This window comes from Diadema antillarum, unplaced genomic scaffold, assembly GCF_040938485.1.
Source record: "Diadema antillarum isolate AM-2024a unplaced genomic scaffold, OU_Dant_1.0 seq00000197_RagTag, whole genome shotgun sequence".
NCBI classification, from domain to species: domain Eukaryota; kingdom Metazoa; phylum Echinodermata; class Echinoidea; order Diadematoida; family Diadematidae; genus Diadema; species Diadema antillarum.
Genome location: NW_027271259.1, coordinates 278,431 through 300,000, shown reverse-complemented (window position 1 = coordinate 300,000; position 21,570 = coordinate 278,431). Strand labels below are relative to the sequence as shown.

At 39.4% G+C, this 21,570-nt stretch overlaps 1 protein-coding gene across 1 annotated transcript in view; it reads left to right on the top strand.

Moving 5' to 3' along the window:
• LOC139728776 (uncharacterized) overlaps nucleotides 1-21,570 on the top strand; it is a 196,030-nt gene that overhangs the window by 12,967 nt on the left and 161,493 nt on the right. The window lies entirely within an intron of this gene.

Below are 21,570 nucleotides of genomic sequence, written 5' to 3'. Positions count from 1 at the left end.
CAGCCAGCTTGGTCACTATAGCAACAAGATTTGCTCCTGGACCTTACTAGGCATCTGGGAGTATAATGAAAGTCGAGTTGTTGCAACCACCACAAGATATTAATTCTTTATTTTGCCAAACATTATATTAGTGTGTATGATGGGGAGGGGGGGGGGGGGTGGTTAGAGGGGAAAGTGGGGGAGGGTAAGTATTATCAAGAGTTTCTCAAGGCTTCTATCACAATACACAGTATTTATAATATTTGTATCATTCATACCATTTTACACATGTACAGTCACTCACCAAAATCACCACAATCCAGGGCTCCTTTCTCATCCAAAGACCAGGGTATAATTCAGTTAAAATATCTATTACAAGGGTGCCTTCAAGCATGGCAGCAAGCTATCTGAAAATGGATGAACGAAATGAACTGTTTCATGAGATTTTTACTGCACGAGGATAACATACAGAATGACCGACAGACAGCTGACAGGCCAACATGGCTCATAAGCCCCCCATGGGTCCATGCTGCCTTTGCTGTTCTAATTTTGTTGTGTCCCGCGCCTTAACTCGATATCCTGATTCACGCTGAACCGCTTTTCAAAATTTCTCTTTCGACAGCAGGTGTAAGCTGCCAAATTTTTTAGGGGGCTTAATTTGGAATCTGCAGATGAGGTGGTGTTGTTGCTGTTGTTTGCTGGTTTTCTACATTCACTCTGGCATCCGATAAGCCTAATGCACTCTGGGGCGTTGATGAATCTATGTTTCGTGTTAACGCTCATACAATTTCCTCCTGTAACCTTGACTGTAACGGCTCTATAAATGTACGAAATCGAAGCTGTGCCTTAATTCGACTGAAATTATCGCAAGAATTTAGGGGGGGGGGGACTCACAGAAGAGGATAAAACGGTGATAGATTTAGAGTCATCATGTAATTATTGGTTCTACGAATTTGCATTTCCCAAGATCCGTGCCCACCAGATTATCCACTATTCTTAAAAGTGCAGCATTTCTGGTGACTCGGGGAATGTGATCATGGAAACACATATTCATTTGTATACTCTCTGAGCTTTTTTTTTTTTTTTTTTTCAGTGTGAAGTTCTCCTGTGGTCTTTTCAGGAAAGTTGTAAACCACTACCGTATGCACAGTTGTACCCACTGACTGTTTTATAGCTGGTGCCAAAGTGGTTCTCTTTTTTGTTCTCTTCTTTGTTCTCTTTCATATTTAACTGGAGACTTAAGAGATTAAAGCAATTCTATACGGTTTTATAATTTTGCTCTTTTTTTTATAACAGAGTAGAATCAGATGAACAGAACAATACAGATTTCATGAAGATATAAGATTTGAATTTGCTTGTTTGGGCAGGTGGGAGAAATATTTTTTTGGATTGCTCTGGAATGTAGGGCTCCCTACATTCAACTTAGAATTTAATAGTTGACTTATGGTTAATTGCAAATAAATATGAACTTATTACATTTCGGGTTATAAAAATGATTATGTCTAATTCGAAGCGCGCTACTGTAAGGTGTAATATCTCTAAATTCTTTTGAGTTCGTCATACATGATGTGTGTTAACAATGGCAAATGTGCATTGCCTTTTAATTTTTGCCAGTCATTGAATTATATTCTGCAGCATGGCAAAAATTTAGAGCCCAGTTTTCTATGTGATTTATTTGCCCAAAGTATTATGGACGGTGCTTTTTTTTTTTCCTTCTGAAAGTCAATTTGCAGCCCCTGTACGCGAGAGGTCTGATAACGTGACATGGTTTGGGTACAAGCAAATTAGGTCAGACTTCTAACCTTGCCAAATTTTTGGAGAGGGAAAAAAGAGAATATTTAGTATTAAAAAAAAGTAAATGGGACAGAAAATTAATGTAGATATCAATATCTAACTTGACATGAGACATTTGCAAATTGTATATATTTGTAGCTTTCTAGATACTTGTCTAACTGCACCAGAATTCCAGTCATCTATTAATTTAGGTATTAGTGATTAATTATGCTGAAACAAGATACATACATGTACATGTATCTTTGCAAGAAATCTATCCGTCCAAAGTTTGCAGAGGTGCCATTTAAACACTCTCGCACACGAGTAGGCCTCAACTTGACATTCAGTGTAAACTTGGCCTCTAATGCAGAATTCAAGACACTGCATAATATACAACCATATATCTGTGTCTGTATGTCTGTAAACTGTATGTGTGTTTTGGGTGCTTGTAAACTAAGTTATGGAAGTAGGAAGCAATGTGTTCACATTTAACTTCCTCTTTTTCCCCATCCCCCTAGATGCTCTTTCAATCAGAGCTACTGTACATGTATCATGTCTATGATTAATCATCATTACAATGTAAACACTCTGTAAATAATTAGCTGGACAGACCTCGGAAAGAAAATTGTTCAATATTGATTCAGATCAGAGCTTTGCTGTAGGTTCAGGTAAATTAATTACCAGTGAAAGAAAATAAAGTAAGAATAACTGGTTGAAATGAGCTGTGTGCTACTGAAACACATCTAAGAATAATTGTGTCAGACAATGCAGGAAGTCATTCTGTGGTCATTGGCCAGAGGTGGTCATTGGTCAGAGGTGCGTGTTGGTCAACAGCCTATGATTGGGTTACATTATAGATGATCATACATTCCTTTGCCAGCTAGGCTTGTTCAGGCTGGACTAATCGCTGTATCACACAGGGAGACTTCACTGGAGATTAACCCATTGAGGACAGTTTGATTTTGCTGCAACACGCATTTCCCATAGACGCATGCCTTAAAGTATACTCAGCACTCGTCCTCAACGGGTTAATCTTCGGAAAACCATTGGGATTGTTCACACTCAACATTATTTCAGTGCATAAATTGTCCATTGTTAGGATTTCTTAGTTAGAGTAGCAGGTAAGTGTGGGTAGACTATATTGTTGAAATCTCTGGATGCTCATTATGTTTAATACAACTGTGACTACTCCTGTTGACTATATGATTGGAGGTACATACAGAAGTACTTGGATGACTGTGTAGGATTGTTTACACATGGCACATTGTCAGAAGGAACCATTTTAGCATCTGTTGATGAGCCTGTCGGCTTGTTGACATTTGCCCTAATACTTCCGCAGAGATTCGATATTGTGTAAACTGCAAATGTGGAGATCACAAACAACATTCGGCAGCTTTGATTCGAGACAAATGACAAATGACTGACTTTGTATTCATGGCAGCTTGTCATCTCTGGAAAATATGAAAGAACTTGGGAATCAGATACGTGTTGACAATAGCCGATTCCCTTTTTAGCTCACCTGAGCCAAAGGCTCAAGTGAGCTATTGCGATCGCCCTTCGTCCGGCGTCCGGCGTGCGTCGTGCGTCGTCCGTCGTCCGTCGTCCGTCGTCCGTCGTCCGTCGTGCGTCGTCCGTCGTGCGTCGTCCGTCGTGCGTCGTGCGTAAACTTTTTACATTTTCATCTTCTTCTTGAAAACCCCACGACCGATTTTCATCAAACTTGGCAGGTAGCATCCCTAGGGGGTTAGGAACTCAATTTTTTTAAAATGGGCACCATGCCCCACCCAGGGGGCCCCCAGGGGGGCCCAAACCCCCCAAAATTAAGGAATCTGTAAAAATCTTCTTCTCTAGAACCAGAAGTGATAGAGCTAAGTCAATACTATGAGTTAGTACATTGATGACTGTAGTTTCAAGTTTGTTCATGGCAGAATCAGGGGTGCCCCCCTTGGGACCCAGGGGAGGGGGGTGGGGAAGGGTTCTTATGGGGCCTAAATTGTACATTTTCATCTTCTTCTTGAGAACTCCATGACCCATTTTCACCAAACTTGGCAGGTAGCATCCCTAGGGGGTTAGGAACTCCATTTGTTAAAGTGGGCACCATGACCCACCCAGGGGGCCCCCAGGGGGCCCCCAGGGGGCCCAAACCCCCCCAAAATTAAGGAATCCGCAAAAATCTTCTTCTCTAGAACCAGAAGTGATAGAGCTAGGTTAATACTATGAGTTAGCACATTGATGACTGTAGTTTCAAGTTTGTTCATGGCAGAATCAGGGGTGCCCCCCATGGGACCCAGGGGGGGGGGGGGGTGAGGAGGGGTCCTAATGGGGCCTAAATTGTACATTTTTATCTTCTTCTTGAGAACCCCATGACCCATTTTCACCAAACTTGGCAGGTAGCATCCCTAGGGGGTTAGGATCTCAATTTGTTAAAATGGGCACCATGCCCCGCCCAGGGGGCCCCCAGGGGGCCCAAACCCCCCAAATGAAGGAATCTTTAAAAATCTTCTCTAGAATCAGAAGTTATAGAGCTGAGATAATACTATGAGTGAGTACATTAATGACTGTAGTTTCAAGTTTGTTCATAGGAGATCCAGGGGTGCCCCTCTTGGGGGTAGGGGGGGGGGGGGTGGTTGGAAGGGTCCAAATGGGGGCCTGAATTGTACATTTTCATCTTCTTCCTGAAAACCTCATTATGGATTTTTGTCAAACTTGGCAGATAGCATCCCTAGGTGGTCAGGATCTCAATTTATCAAACTGGGCACCATGCCCCACCCAGAGGGCCCCAGGGGGCCCCAATTCCCCCAAATTAAGGAATCTTGAAAAAATTGGGCCCTTATTGTACATTTTCATCTTCCACTTGAGAATGCCTCGTCAAATTTTGGTAGAGCTGTGAATAATTTAGATTAGTGACTGCGTGAAAGGTGAACTTGCGATACTCAGGTGAGCGCTAGACCCGCGGGTCTCTTGTTATACTCTTTTTGATTTTGTTATTTGTTTTTGCTGCTATCTGGAAACAGTCATATAATACATAGCTCTCATTTATTCAGTGTACACTTGTAAAATGAACAGAATTGGTTTGAAATTGCGTACACATGAACAAAAAAAAGTTTGAAAAGCAGAACATACTTTTAGAGTGTAAGCCATGACAACAGTAAAATACCTCTCACCTCCCTGGTTAAAAGCAGTTATTAATACAAAGCTGCAATGGAGTGAATATTGGTCATTGCTCAAACAAAGGAAGATATTAACGACTGCCAGTGTCTATATGCCAGCATTCACCGTTTGGGCATGTGATACGTGCACAGTACAAACACAGATGTGCCATACTCCCTTACACATGATGCAGTTTACTTGAAATAAGTTGAATATCACCATTAAAGAAATACACATCTCACAATAGATTTATATGCAGTGCTGACTTCTTCAACATCTTTTTTTTATTGATTATCTGTACCCTGTGGTGCTTATCACTCGAATGATTTTAAGAAGTGACACGAGCATAGGGTAGCTATGTGCAATCCTTTCATTTTATTGTGATAGTAGAAAGAATCATTGTGACTTCAAATTAAATTAGCTTGAGCTCCATTATAACCATTTGGGGATTTGAACCCCAAATTTATTTCGAAGGGCCCAGCATCTAAACCAACACATCTTTCAGCCTCATGACACTGTCATTTTTATGACCAGGATTAAGCAAAAAATGTTTAAAGGACAAATTCACCTTCATAGACATGTGGGTTGAGAGAATGCAGCAATATTAGTTGAACACATCAGTGAGAGTTTGAGGAAAATCGGACAATCCGTTCAAAAGTTATGAATTTTTGAAGTTTCTGCTCAGTCATGGCTGGATGAGAAGACTACTACAGCTTGTGATGTCTCATGTGTACAACATTATAAAGAAAGAATAAAGAAAATTCAACGTATTTTCACTGTTCTGGCATAACAAAAGAATACTTGACTTCTCTCCTTCAGAAGGCAGGGGGAATAATATTACCCTTAACATACGTCAGTAACAAATCGAAGAAATGTGCACTTTATTCAAAAAGTAAAGTGTTGTGAAATTCTCTTTTTATTTTCCTTATATCGTTGTGCGCATGTGACATCATACACAGTAGTAGTCTTCTCATCCAGCAGTGACTGTGCAGATACTTTAAAAATTCATAACTTTTGAACGGATTGTCCAATTTTCCCCAAACTTTCACTGATGTGTTCTACTAATATTGTTGCGTTCACTCAAACCACACGTATATGAAGGTGGACTTGTCCTTTAAAATCTAATGTGTTTTTCAGGAGTTGATTATAATAGAAACCCTTCCAAACAAGGCTAGAATGTTCTTAGACAAGGAGGGCCAGCCAGACAAAGTTTAAACCAGCCCAAAGGTCTGTTTTACCAGCCCCAGGCTATTGTAGCAGCAGGCAACCTGTATATGGGTTTGAAAATTCCCCGTCTGCAGCTTCCTGCTGATGGCGGGGGCGCACTGCCAGCAGGTGACGGTGTGACGAACATCGTGAGCGACTGACTCACGCCCCGAGAGCCGTCCCTGTCACAAGGCGTTGATGATGTTTACGCAGACAGCGACGCGTAAGAGCTTCCTATTCTTGGCCCAAGCAAAACATTGGGGTCGCCAGGAAGCCCGCAGAGCAAATGCAGAGGAGCAGTCTCTTAGTCATAATGCCAACCCGAGGCATATGATTGTCGAGAACTTCACTTGATGAGAAGCCTGCAGAAACATGCTTTCATTCCGTGCTTTGGGAGGTGAGAATGGGCCCCCAAAGCGTTGCAAAATCCGCCTGATTACCATCGATCAGATTGTCGCAGCCGTGCGACGCTACACTTCGTAATGTACTTGGAGACTATACAGTGATCACGTCTCATGAGGTATACACCATGTAGTTTTGGCTTTATTTAGAATTCATACATTTTGCAAGTTGACTGGTATTTGTGAAAGTCGCAACGTGCCAAAGCACTACCCCGTGCAACACAAGTGCAATGTATTTCATCTCCAAAGTGGGAAATCAGTACCATCGCTACTTGGAAAGAGAATACATATTTTTCATGTGGTCACGTTCATTCTTGCTCACAAATTACACCACTTACCAAATTGCTTGACAAGGTGTTTAATATGTAGTGCATCTAAAAGTAAACATGATATACAGAATTCACCACAGCGTCGCTCGGGTCACGCGAGGATCTTGAAGTTTCCCTCTGAAAGATTTGAACACTCTTCTTTCTAATATTACCTTGCTGTCTTGCAGGACCCAGTTATGAAGATCATCAAGTTGGTTTATTACCACTTGATCTAACCTCACCTGGTCTATACTGGCAGTATCTGTATTGTCAGATGAAACTTTGTTGAACAGACCATTGAAACCCAAAACTTAATTCAGTTTTAAATCTAAGATCATAATCCTTGTCACAACCCCTTTACTGCCTCACCCCCTTGACTTTTATGCTACATTCTGATCTGTATCCGGACTTAGTTTTTGTGTATCTATTTAACCAAACAGAACAGAAACCAAATGGGACTTTACACAAAATAGGAATTTCCCATCAGTGATCTGTGGTCTCGAACCAGTGGGAGACAGAAGTTTTCTATGTAACTTTCCTTTATTTCTATCAAAAAAATGCATATGTTAACACATTCAAAAAACTACTTGCCAAGTGCTTTGAGGAAAGTTTGTGCCAAGTGAAGTGATCTTTGAAGTTTCAATCCTTCTTCCTTGATACAAAATCAGCATCTTCCCCTGACATTTTAGAACCATGCACAGTCACTTGATGTCTTTAAAAAAAAAGGGGGGGGGATGCTTGATATGTCCTCTGGACATTGTGACAAATCGACCCCAATATCTGGAGAAAAAACCCCACATCTCTTCAGCCTCTTTCCTCATTTCCAAAGCGACGATGGAGATGCGTTCCCTGGCATGTCGTCTCCCTTGTGCGAGATGCAAATTGAGCAGACGGGATGAGGTGAGGTGACAATTCTTGTGAACATCAGACTGGCTGTGATGGATCATGGAGGGCTACCAGAACCGGCTCGAGCCAACATGGGCGGGACGATCCGTCCATGCGCACACACGGTGACGACGAAAAGACCGGGGAAGGTAGGGGGGGGGGGGAGAAAAGAGAACAGAGAAGAAGAAGAAGAAAATGTCATCCTCCGGGCAGAATTGTCTCTTCCATCCCTGTCTCTGCATCGATGAATGATGAGCAGCGGCCGCTCTAAGCCTGACATTATCCCTCACTTACCCGCTGGAGTCCTTAATCAACATTGACACTGGCAGGGACAGGGATGGGTGCTGAGGGATGGCAGGGGGGCAACGCAGTTGGCGCAAATTCAACATCCGTGGTCGTCAATGGTAGATATCGCTTCATTTCATTTTCCAGACCAAGACGTCACCAGTGGATTGTTCAACTGACAAAAAGGGAAAGAGAATTCTATGCAGAAATAGTCTTTAAGAATCTGGTATGGTAGGCTTGCGAACTGCTTTTAATTTACTTTAAGGTGTATCTTTTCTATGATACTCCATCTATTTCTGAGGAATTATTGACTGTTATATTATTGATATATAATTATTGAAAGTTATTTATGTTTCACTCAGATGGCATTCATGTGATCTACAAATTTATAGATTGTCTCAAGAATGTGATAGCTGTAGTTTCTATGGGGAGATGATTATAAGATTGATAGGTGCCAATTAGATCACTAAAATGTGGATGTAGCTGTTCTAAGAACATGTGGGATTTGTTTCTCGTTTGTGAATATAGCATACTTGGTGAATTGTTGTGACAGGAGTACTCTGTAAGACTTGTACAGTGATATGGATAGTCACTTGTACAATGCAGTTTGTAAGTAGGCCTACTGAAATCAAGCAGAACCTTAGTGAAGTCTATTGACCGATTCTGTGACGCGCTATGTGTATTTTTGGCATGGGCAGCGCCATACTGGGTGTATCATCCGACCCCCCCTCCGCACTCCCCCACCCCTCTCCCTACATTAGCACGCGCGCAGAATGAAAAACTGCTTTAGCCAATGGGCGTCTCGTACTGAGTGCGCGAATGCTTGCTGGTGCGCGAACCTTTGTTACAAGTGCGTGATAAACATGTTGCCCGGGGGTGGGGGAGAGCAGGGGGGGTCGGCTGATACACACCGATACACCCACTATGGCTGCGCCCTGTGCCGTAAAATGTCTGCTGCCCTCAACGAACCCGAATCGGTCAATAGGGAAATAAGGAGCTTGTAGGAGATGGGTCAATGAATTCATTGATAACGGGGACAGGCACAAATTTATTTCTTTTTGTAGATGAGAAACTTATAAAAGAAGAGTAAAAATGTATCTTATAAACACTGAGTGTTGTCACCATGTACTACACATTTTCCAATAAAATACATGTAATATTCATTTTTTTAATACGTGACTACACTGTAGGAGCAGGGCAATTGCATATGTGTGGACCTTGTGTGATCAGTTGCATTACGGGATTAAAAAATTTATAGCGTCTTTGCGTGCCATTCACACAGGCTACACAGGCAAATTATGGCAAAAGTTTACAACAAAAAAAGAAGCTAGACTGATTTTTGCATCTCAGTGCATACTGGGAGAGTTAACAATTTTGTGGGTGTGTGTCCACACACAAAAATAAATAATAGATGTTTTTGCATCGTGCTGCAAAACTCCATTTTCAGGCACCATTGATTTCAGGTGTGTATGAATGGGACTATACCATCTCAAGAAGCTGTTGACATTTCAAACAAACAGTTTGCTGATTGTAATGACAGCCTTTAATTATGTGCCTTTGTTGTTTTTGCTTTCATTTTTTTTTGTAAACCTATTGTGATACGGAAACAGGGCAAACTAAACTGAGCATGCCATATGAGAAATAAATGCAGAAAAGCCAACAGTGGCAGCCGGGAAGTAGCTATAGATGACTTTTCTGGGAAATTGACGAGGGTATTTAGTCAGATCATGCTGGCATGGTGCATTATCAGGATTAGCAAACTAGCAAGATATGCTACTTTGCCTGGTGTATTATGACAGAAGATTTCAGTTTGTCTACGATTCAGATAATGGAGAGTTTTGGAGTGATATTACAAGTCATATTTCATTTCCTGTGACAAGACCCTCGAGCCTTGTGTTTTTGTTTTATACAACTCTAATTCTCTGTCTCTCAAGTAGCTTTCTTGTTTAATGATGGAAATTGCTCCTAAACTGTGACAAATAATCATGTGTGAGGCTATTCATGTCTCAAATTTATTGATTGTCATGTAATTAGTGGTACTCTGTTTTATGTTTTTCAAAGTAGTGACAACAAGGAATTCATAAATGTACATTTCTTTGAAAGGTTGGGATGCAAGTTTTCTTTTCATACAGACCAGTCAGTCTTCTTTGCCTTGCAGTAGTTTGGTAAAGCAAAACAAATGGGTCTTTGTCTTTGTAGACTACTATGTAGGAAAAAAGAGAAACATTAGAGGAGGAAAGAGAGAGAAAAAATATGTATATATTTTTATTTTGATAATTCAAATCCTTTTCTCCATAGAGGCCAGCTATGAATTATGTATAGCACATAGAGGAAAGTAGTTTCAATACAACAACAATACAATATTTGTTTACTGGTGAGAATATGGATTACCTTGAAATGTAAAATGGAGATTGATATTGGATTAGAATTAATGGCAGTCCTACCCTGGAAGTATGCTCGTATTGTGACTACGACACATTTAAGTTGTTGTAAAGGTGGACTTGTCCTTTAAAAACACAAGCAATATAATGGTCTTTCCAATTACTTGTGTGTCAAGAGCAAATTTCTGTGAGCAGTGAATATATGATGCAATTTTAGTGCATCCATTTCATTGGCTTAATCTGCATTTCTCTCCCTACATTATTTCTGTCATTATGAATAATATTAGCAGTCATTATCATTGTTATTGCCATTATGATGATGGTAATGATGATGGTGGTGATGATCTTAATTTATCACTATTGTCCGTATCATCATCATCGTTACTATACTTATTATTATTATTATGGTACTCGTAGTATCAGTAGCAATATCATCATCATCGCTATCATCATCATCATCATCTTCATCATCATCGTCATCATCATCATCATCATCTTGTTGCTAGGGGGATAGACAAAAGTATTGGCTCTTTGCTCCTTTGCTGTCCTCCCCCCCCCCCCCACCCCCTACCCCCCACCCCCACTTGACACTGGGTGTATGGGACTTACTATAAAACGAGGAATGTTTGCATGCATTTTAATTTCCCGAATTTTACAAGATTCGCAAAATTAAAATGCACATGAAGGCTCTTGTCTACACTATATATACATTGAATGCCAGAGGCACTTCGCGAAAATTTCATGCCGTGAAAAAGGCCGTTGGCTCCAATTCGCGAAAATTTTATGCCGCTAAAATATCATGTTTTACGGTAATAATTTATTCCGCTTGTGGCTAGGAAGCTTCGTGGGCCTTAGGATGGCTATAGCATTCCTCACCAACACAGAGACTGTGCGATACAATTATATTTGATGTGGATATTAGCGTGGTTATGAAAACCAGTCTTGAAGCCATGCTCCCTCTTTTCAGACCCTGTAATCACATTGGCCTAGTTCCTGTAACCTGTTTTCGCCAGTTTGTTTGTGTTTTCTCGACTACTAATACATTTGAGATCGTAGAAAGAGGTCAGAATGCTTGAGACAGACATATGTGTTGAAAGGAATTTTCCCCTGTGACCCACAATTCAGAGTTCATTTCAGTGGTGAGTTAAACCAGGAGGCTGTTTTACACTTTTGTAGATAGTTTCTCATTTCACGTTGTCATGGTTGAAGTTGACAGACATCGATGAGACCTTAAGAATTCAGGTCATTGCATTTCATTTGATGTTATAATACAAGGCCATATATTTACAAAAGTATGTCACAATTGTCAATTTATGTTAGCAATTAAATTAGCTCAGTCCTAACAACAAAAGTCAATGCCACAGCCAGTTGTTAAAAGCAATAATGGAAAACAACAGGATGTTTCTATGAGTACTTTCATTTTTTCTGTACTCTTAGGCCATTGCCATACATTGATAAAATTGTATTTTTAGCTGAAATTCTCTGAATGTGCCGTGTCATTCTGCCTATCCCTTTCAGTGCCAAGTGGCACCTACTGCATGAGCAGACATTTTTGCTCACAGATGTTTTTTGTGAATTGCTACTTGTCAGTCTTTGAGCATGTTGTTAATTTTGCTGTTGGGAGGATCTAGTAATTACAGTAATCAATACTTCACTTTTCACAAAATAAATAAGAATGAGTAACAGGCAACAATACTAGCACTGAATATTTCTATTCTGTGATTTTCTGTACACAATCAAGCAGAATGTTCTGTATTTGAAATACTGTACTAGTGTGTTGTTATGCCCCAGATACTGCTTCATCAATGCCCACACAGCACTCTACAGTAGTTACTACAAGTGTACCTGCACATGATCCAGCACTAGCTTGGCTTAAGATTTTTTTTTTTTTTAAATAATGATTTTGCACATTGTTGTTTGCACTTATTGTTACCTGTTGTTATTTTCACAGTTTAAGTGTGATTTGCAAAAAAAAAGAAAAATAGTAAAACCACTGAAAATTTCATCTTGCACAGTTGCCTCCAGTATCAATGAAACATTGTACTTCACATTAGTGGTTTTGTGAAGGGCAACCCTTACTGTGCCAGAGACTTTGTAAATCATACAATGCTATGGGGTTTCCTGTGCCAGTCGGGCCTCCAAGCGCGCAAAGGGTTAAAACAAAAGTAGTGCTTTGAGGCTGGTGTGTGGTACACTCAATTGTACTCACTGTGATTATCATTATGCAGTTCATGTTTTTATCTACATATAGGTCTACTGAGAGATTGAGAAGAACCTGCCGTAGCATGGATGTCATTTGTGATGAATGCATTGCATGAAATTTTGTGCATTAACTGGGAGTCTGTAACTTCTCCTTTTCCTGTGGCTGTAGAATGGCATTTGTTAGGATTTTCTTGCTATTATTATTATTATTATTAATAATATTATTATCATTATTGTTGTTGTTGTTGTTATGATGATGATGATGATGATAACTGTGATTCATATGTGCAGGTATACTGTATACGCTGTTATTTTCGCGTACAGATATTTTCGCGAATGACGAGGTCACAGACATTTTCGCGAGATGTTGTTTTCGCGAATCGGCGCCGACGCTTACGTTAATGCTCTGTTAACACAGCGTGTTATTAAATTCGCAATCCAACTGTGATTCGCGAAATTCGCGAAAAGTAAACCCTCGCGAAAAATAACAGCTTATACAGTACTCAATGATATCATAGTGTGGAATAAATTCCATGGGGGGGGGGTTAACTTTATATAGAAGGGCCTATAGAGCTCTAGATTATTTTTGTTTGTTGTGTGTTTGCTTCGGTACAATACACAGCAGTGAACATCATATCTAGAAATTAAATATGAAATAAATGTTTAGTTGCCTTATGGATCTACAGCAGTTAATAGTGCAATAATAATTTCATTTCTCAATTTTATACAGCCCACTTTTAATGCAGTATGGTAATGAATACTAGTGACAAGTAGAAAAGTTATAGGAAAATTGTATCAAGTGTCTTCAAGAAATCAAGACAGTTGCGTTTGAAATCAAGACTATGCAAACATTTGTCTTGTCTTACAAATCGTGGGAACGACTAGATGTATTTCCCCATGCTGTCTTGATGGAGGGGTTTACGTGGAGGTCATATCATAATTCAGTTTTATCAGCGCAGGCGGTAGCGCAATATGTAAATGGTAATTTGTAGACTAGTGTTGTCAACTGAAGGGGAAATGAATGCAGGGTAATGCCATGATGGCATTTTTCTCGGGACAGCAATTTTGTCCCATCTTTTCATTTCGTATCATTCTTTGCTGAAACGATGTACTGATATGGACAGCAAGGTTATGTCCATTACACTTTTCTTTTCATCTGCATGAATATCTGTTTTTGCTCCTATAACTCTGATCCTACCATCCATATCTGAATTAAACTTGGTATTGCATTTGGTATATGACCACAAAAAAAGCCGAAATATGAAACATAAAGGTCACGGGGTTTAAGTGAACATTCTTCAAAGCACTAAGAAGCTGATGATAAAGCAAAGTTTGATTTTCTTTGCTTTGATCTCATTCTTCTTTTTGCCTTTGATTTTCTCTCTCTGTGGATAAAGAAATGAAGAAAATGAAAAGCATGTAAATGCAAAAATTGAAAAAAAAAATGTACAAATGATATGGAAAGAGTCAATTTCATATCAGCATTTATTCTGATGCAATCAGACCAGAGAAGCAAATGAAAATATTAAAAGATAAGATTGCATTAATAATCTCTTTCTTTCAAAGAGAAGATATACATTGTACTTCATCAATTTTAAAAGGGAGATGTGAAATTTGCAATGACCCTACATGTCTGATGAAATTCATTCAGACTTGGCACAGTAACCTGTAAATATTAAGGGATGTTGAATAGTTTGGATAATAGTTTGTAAACAACAGAGGATTAAAGTCTGAGGTAAACCTTTCAAACTTACAAAAGTCATTTTGACAATGAATATCAGAATCAGGCAATATAGGAATTATTGTTGATTCCAAAGTGTGCCCACCCATGCTAACGTTTGGTAGTTTTCGAAGAGCACAGGAATAAGATATGTATATCATGAATAAGATATATATGATAGAAATATGATGCCGTATGGGATATTACTGCTGTTTCATAGATCGTCTTGCTTCTTTTAGTTCATTAAAAGATCTGCAATACTACTGTATGAATTTGTCAAATGTTCTCCTGTTCTTAATAGTTGGAAAACGAAACAGATAACCCCAAATTCGAAAATGAATGAACAATGGAATGAGTGAATGAATGAATGAATGAATGAATGAATGAATGAATGAATGAAATTAATCCCTTTATCTTAGCCTTGATAGCAATGACATGTGGCAGCTGTTTATTATCTCATTACTGGCATATCCGCATGAAATGTTGCCAACCTGTAAATTTGGATTTAATTTGATAAAAAAGTCTGGGGAGGCAGACTATGCGTACAGCCACGTTGTCAAGTTGTGGCAAATGTTCAGATGAAATGAAAGTGTTTGTTTTGGAGTCATTTTTGCATGCAAACATTAAAGGTATTGTTTACCATTGGGAGCAGTGATTTAAAAATGTTCAAGTTACCACATTTGATACATATGTGTAGGTCAGTTGTATAAAAAAAACATCCTACCATATGAAAATTTTTCAATAAAGCCTAAAATATAGGGAGATATCATTAGTTGTCTCACTAAACCAGAACTATAGATGGTTTAGTCTGGAAACAATTTTATCATAACTATTGTTCACATTTTGTATATCTAACAATACTTAACATTGATTATAATGATTAAAAAAATACATCAGTTGTTTCTATACCTAACTCACATTTAGAACTATTTTGAAGCACTAAAGCTGGATTTTTGTTTCATCTGCAAATGGTAGATAATGGCTTTTGATAAGCTTATACTATTTTTTTTTTTTTTGGTATTATAATTATAAAATTGAGGGGGATATTAAAGAAAAAGAACCTCACAATCTCTCCTCCTTTAAATCTTTAGTTTGTGTTCTTCTATGAAGTAAATTTACTTTGCTGCACACACACTGAGGTTTTTTTCTGACCATGACCTGACTTTCAATGATATCATTTGCCCCAAAACAACAAACAGCTGGTCTGGGGGGAAAAAAAGTAATCAAAGAATAAAAGCGAATGCAGGGTAATAGTGGAGACAGGGAGGGTGGTTACTACTGCAGAATATTGGCGCTTTCAGACACACCGAGTTATCATATTCATACGACGTATGGATATACCACGTTTTGATATGAGAGCATTCAGAGTCAGCACCCCCATATGGGAGCATTCAGACCTAATGCACAAGTGATATTTTTTTAGTAGACGTGAATCTCTTCCATGCGCAGTATGTAATTCATGCAGGCTTTGTGCATAGTGTTTATACTCTGCCTTGGATTCATCCTGTAGTTTGCTAGTTCACGCCAGATTTGAGGTCAGCTCAGGCCCTAGCTTGGTGCGCGCTGCGAATAAGCCCCACCTACGAATACGACTTATGGATATGAGAGCATTCAGACACAAATATACATTGTATGGATATAGGATAATGATTTGAAACGACGCTCAAACCATCGTTTCGATATACGACGTATATTGATACAACATTTCAATGAACATACATAAAACGTCCTATATCCATATGTTGTATATCCATACGAGAACTCTCTATTCTGAAAGGGGGGTAAGTCAAATCTCATTGACGTCCTAAATAGTCTAAATAAACAGACCCTGCTTAATTCAGGATGTTGATCTATTCATTCGCTCAATTTAGAGCAATGTCACATTCACTGATAACTCTCTAAAATGGTGGGCAAACTGACCCTATTGAAAGAGGAAGTTGGCTCATTTCCAGTTGTCTACATTGGCAGAGTCCTCATTTTGTGAGAGTTCTGAAGCATTTGTTCAATTATGCCTTCTGATGCTGGCGCCTACTCCTCTTATCCATTTAGAATTTATGCAGTTATTAGTAGTTTGTTTATAAGCTGTAACAAAGGTAATACTACATGAAAGCCGCACACATTCCAATTTGAATTTAGATGATATGTAGGAATGCCACTCCCTCCCTTATGTTACCCTCTTTTCTGAGCTGATAGGTTTTTCTGTTTTTGTTTTTGTTTTAATTTCATTATATGACAGGAAAGACATAATAGTGCGAGGCTAAGCTGCGTACAAATTGTAGTTTCATTCATTACTGCATCAGTAGTATTAAGGGCTTAATGACAATAGTAATACATCCATCACTTGCTAGTTGGTAGCTAATTAGCACAAAATATGTCTGGTCATATTCCAGTAGTCACAATTATCAAAATCACTATCGTGGTGATGATAGTATGAAATAGAACTCTCAAATTTGTGTAATGAGTTCAAGGTACGAAAAAGTATAATCATGACAAAACTCAGTTTTCTTTTCTTCTTCGTTTACTTTTGGAACGATGGGTTATAGAGTATTAAAGTGATGATGTCACGGTCTTTTGTTGTAGCGTGGGTTGGAACTAGGTGCATGCATAGACACTCGGGCCAGGTGAGGTTGTTTAAAACCAGTTTCTATGGCGATGAATGGCTACATGACATCACACTTTGGTACTCTATGACATGAAAAGAGATTGGGAGTTGTGACAGTCTGGTTTGTTAATACTAAACAGTTCTTATACAAGTAGAAAAAAAAAGGTTAATTTGCCATTGTTTTCGAAGTACCAAACAGTTCTGATACAATTTAAAAAAAAAGGATGAATTTGCCATTGTTGTTGAAGTTGTTCTTCGTGCTAGAAATTTCATATTGGCGAGTATTGGTATCAAGCATTGAACGCTAACCCAAGCGTGACCTTTGTTGGTAGCCTGTCTTCCAAGAGGTGTGACATTTTTTCCCCATCCATCATAAAAGTCGATCCCCGGGCACACTCGTGTGATCGCCGACTTATTGCCTCTGCCTCTGTGGCCACGGGACAAGCCACAAAAACTAATAAAATGCTGGCTCTCTGTGGTCTAGTAGCAAGTTCACAATCGTGGAGGAATCCTGGCATCATCGGCTCTCGAGCTCTCTATGATACTTTGAGGAGGTGTCTGGGTTGCCGAGGACTTCAGACAACTGGAAATTGGATGCCCATATATATCTATAGAGCAGATATTCATCGCTGGATGGTATTATCTGCCATAGTGATGCGGGTTTGGTTTCTGTTGACATCACGGAGCTGGTGTACGCAGTTGATATTTCCATTACTTGTGTAATGAGCCTTGAGACGTCACTGAGATGAATGACACGAATTAGAGAGGATACCCTGTAGTCCCTTAGTGCGATAGTCAATGGCGTTGAAAGTTTCATCAATTCGCATGTCATCGCGAGACCCACGGATACGGATAGACATCTCCCCTCGCGTTCAGACGGGGTGAAAACTGAGAAGCTTGTTACACTGGGGCGACTGGTGAGTCCTGATTCCTTTTAAGATGAATCCCTTGATATTAGGAACACTGGTTGAGGTGACACCATCTCCAGTTGAAAACTGCCATCTTGGTAGTCTGCAGGTATTACAAGCCACACTCATTCAAAATTCACATTTTTCAGTGTCCACCATTTCAGTTCATGATGTACCCTTTAAATCATGTCGCTGGAAATACTCTGGCAACTACATGTATTCACTAACATCAAGTGTATGAGCCATTATTTATTTACTTAAATGTAAAATGATCGAGATAACACAAGCATCATGGTTGAGTATTGAATCTCATAACTTTCACTTTCTGTGAATTGTGTAGGGTACCTTACACCACTTATTGTTTTCCCCTCCCCTTCTTCTAGGTAATATTGGAAGTAGGATGATTGAATACCACCCTAACAAAGTGTAATGTTATCCATGAGAGTGGGAAAACTGGTACAAACTATCCATAGATATGGGGGGGGGGGGGAGGGGGAGGGGGAAGGGGAGGGAGGGATAAGGGGGAAGTGAAAGAAGTGGGTTGCAATCAAAACAATGTTTATTTTTGCGTATTTTATATTTTAAATGGTTGATTTACCACAACATTTAGTAGATGTATCACAAAGCAATGAGCACGGTCATCATACTGTGCCCCTTGTTTGTAGTAAAACATTCATATCTGTGCAATCCATAGACCTATTGAGTTGTAGACATTAACTTTTGTCAGCCATAACTGGAGGCTTCCAAAATAAGAAGAAAAAATTATGCAATGGGATATGCATTGAGTCAAGTGCATTGCTATGTCAGTGCATAAATCAACTATGTTAGGCACACTTCAGCCCCTCGAGTTATGGCTGAAATAGTTATTAGCATAAAAGACAGCACCAAAACCGAATAGGTCTATACCTTATTGTGGATTAAGTCCTGCATCATCGTGATGATATATTTTAGTTTGTGAAGATAATCTTTGATGTGAAAGATGCCTGCAACGACAGACATGACCCTGAGACACAAGGCACAGTGCATGTCTGTTCAGACGTATCAATAGAGCCTCAGGAAAACAGTTACACCACACCGAAATGCTTAAAAACATATGCTTTTGACTAGAGTTTCTCATCAGAATTCATTGTATCGCATTACAGTTGTATGTGAAATGCTCTTGGGGAGGCGAATAAATATCTCATCATCATGATTAATGCAGAACTCTGCGCTCTCCATGTTTAACTCTTAACGTGCCATGGTCGCCGAACGGCGACCTTAGTCCTGACGTGCCATGGTCGCCAATCGGCGACTAAGAAGAGCGCGAAAAACATTGGTCATTTAAGTTCTTGTGGTACCATAATACGTTACACCAAGAAACTGCCACTGATATGTACTGGTAGCTGATTAGCATAGGCATCATTTGCACTAAAAATATGAGTATACTTGCATAGGAAAATGTTGAGTAAATACATGTTTTTTCAGCAAGATGTATTTTTTTCGCGTCGGGAAAATCGGCAGAGAGCGCACCCTCTGCGAGCTGTGTATAGATCAAAATTCTCATTGATAAACCACGCGTGTGTATGCTACTGAATTTGCGTGTGTTGTCTATGCATTTCCACTCGCATTGTTCTGCTTGGGTGCTCTCCTGCGGGAGCAACTTTCATTTTGTCCCTCAAAGAGGGTCAAGCTTTCGTTCGTCGGTCAAGTCTTTCATCCTTTTGTCTTGGTGAACTTCACTAATCGTCCCCACGCTAGCACCTATACAAAGGAAGAACACGCTTTTGTTCTTGTCTATGCACATGTACAGTGGACAGAGTAGACCTGTAAACAAAGGCCTGCCGATTTCAATAGAGTGCGCCCGCCTGCAGTCTGCATAGACAAAAGAAGGATTAGTAGGTGCTTCCTTCTCAAGTGGACAAAAGACACTATTCCAGGACCCGGGATTTACTTTAATTTCAAATACAAGATCTGGGACTACAGGACTTAGATTTGGGAATGAATTACCGAGGCAGAAAAAGAAATTGAAAAGACAAATTGAACTGCCAATATCTTTGGAATTATACAACTCTAGAAGACAAACCTGTTATCATTTGAAAGAGGAAATGTAGCTCTAAATTTTTCTCACAGAGTCAAGGTAGCGTTCTATTGAAGAAAAATCATGACTGACTCTTTCTTTACATACTACACAAAAATTTATTATAACCTTTTAATGATATCGATTATTTCTGCAATATTTCAGGTTCAGATAGATATTACAGCAAACTGACTACATGACACGAAAGACCAATTATTTCTTGATATTTGTTGTGTAGAACTCAATTCAAAACAGTCAATAGTTTCAAAGATATGACAGTTTGAAATTACATTGTCAATCCAGTCCGCAAACTTTCTGGCGTTGGGTAAAAACGTCTGGCACGTTAGGGGTTTCGGGTCTGGCACATTAAGAGTTAAGTTGACTGCGAAGAAAGGGCGACAAGACTGGCTCGTGGCGCAAGATTGAACTAGTTTCTCATTTTTTTTTTTGAAATTCCATGGGGAAGGTGATGGGAGTGCAGAGAGATATAAAATCATTTGCTGTTTGCCGAGTATGTACGGTGTGTCACATGAAGCTGGCAAACTCAAATGAAGGTCGTAGAATTAATTTTATTCTTCCTAATTGTCAATGTAATTACTTAAAACAACTTCCTGAATCACAGCCATGTGGTTGAAATCTAAATTCAGCCCATGATTACAACTGACGTTTTTTAACCTTTTCAAAAGTTTCAGACTAATTGGTTAACTTTTGTACATATCAACATGCAATTTGAATTGTTATTAAAGTTTTGTGTTCTCTTTATCACATCATCATCATTGTCAACACTCATTTACTCTCGTACTGAAAGTGTTTAGACTTTAGTTAACATTGAGTGTGCAGTTTTCTCTTCTGAATGCAAAGGTATCCAAGCAGCTCCAAAGTGTATTGCTCTTCATAATTACCCCCACCAAGGGAGGAGGATATGTTTTCGTTACCGTTGGTTTGTGTGTTCGTTTATTAATTAGTTAGTTAGTTGGTTAGTTTGTCCGTGTGCAAAATAAATCAAAAATTAATGACCAGATTTGGATGAAACTTGCAGGAAAGGTTTGGAATGATACAAGTAACAGGTGATTAAATTTTGGTAGTGATCCGACAATTTTGGGAGAATTTATGAATGATTTTTGATATTTTGGCAGGTAGGGTCAATGAACTTGGGAGTTCAGGCTGCGCGTATTTGAGGTTTGCATGCGCGCACTAAAGTGCGTGCTCTAGTTTCTGCTAGAGCGAGGGTGCGCCGTGCAGCTGAGGGTTTATGACGTAAAAAAGGCTTCTATATTGGAAAATCGGGCGACTTTCAGCACATGCTGTAAGTACGTATGGGTAGAAATCACCGATATCTCTAATAGAAGAACAAGATCAGTGGTGGAAATGAGCTGCATGCTTGGCGGAGGTCTGCGCTCTCAGAGTGCTTCTCTAGTTCATATTGTAAAACCAGAAATTTTCGCGTGCATGAAATTGCAAATTTCAAGAAGAGCCAAGATCTGCTAAAGTAAAATGCATGCAATATGTTTTTTTCTACACTATGCATTGAATGCCGGTGATAATTTGCAAAAGTTTTATGCTGCAAAAAAGGCTGCAAATGAGGCCGCCGGCTCCAATTCGCCAAAGTTTCATTCTGCCAATGGTTCTAGTTGTACAATAGAAGGGTACGAAATGGGTGCCAGAACATTCCCAGTTTAACATCTTTGTCTACAGACGCCTACGAATAGCTCTT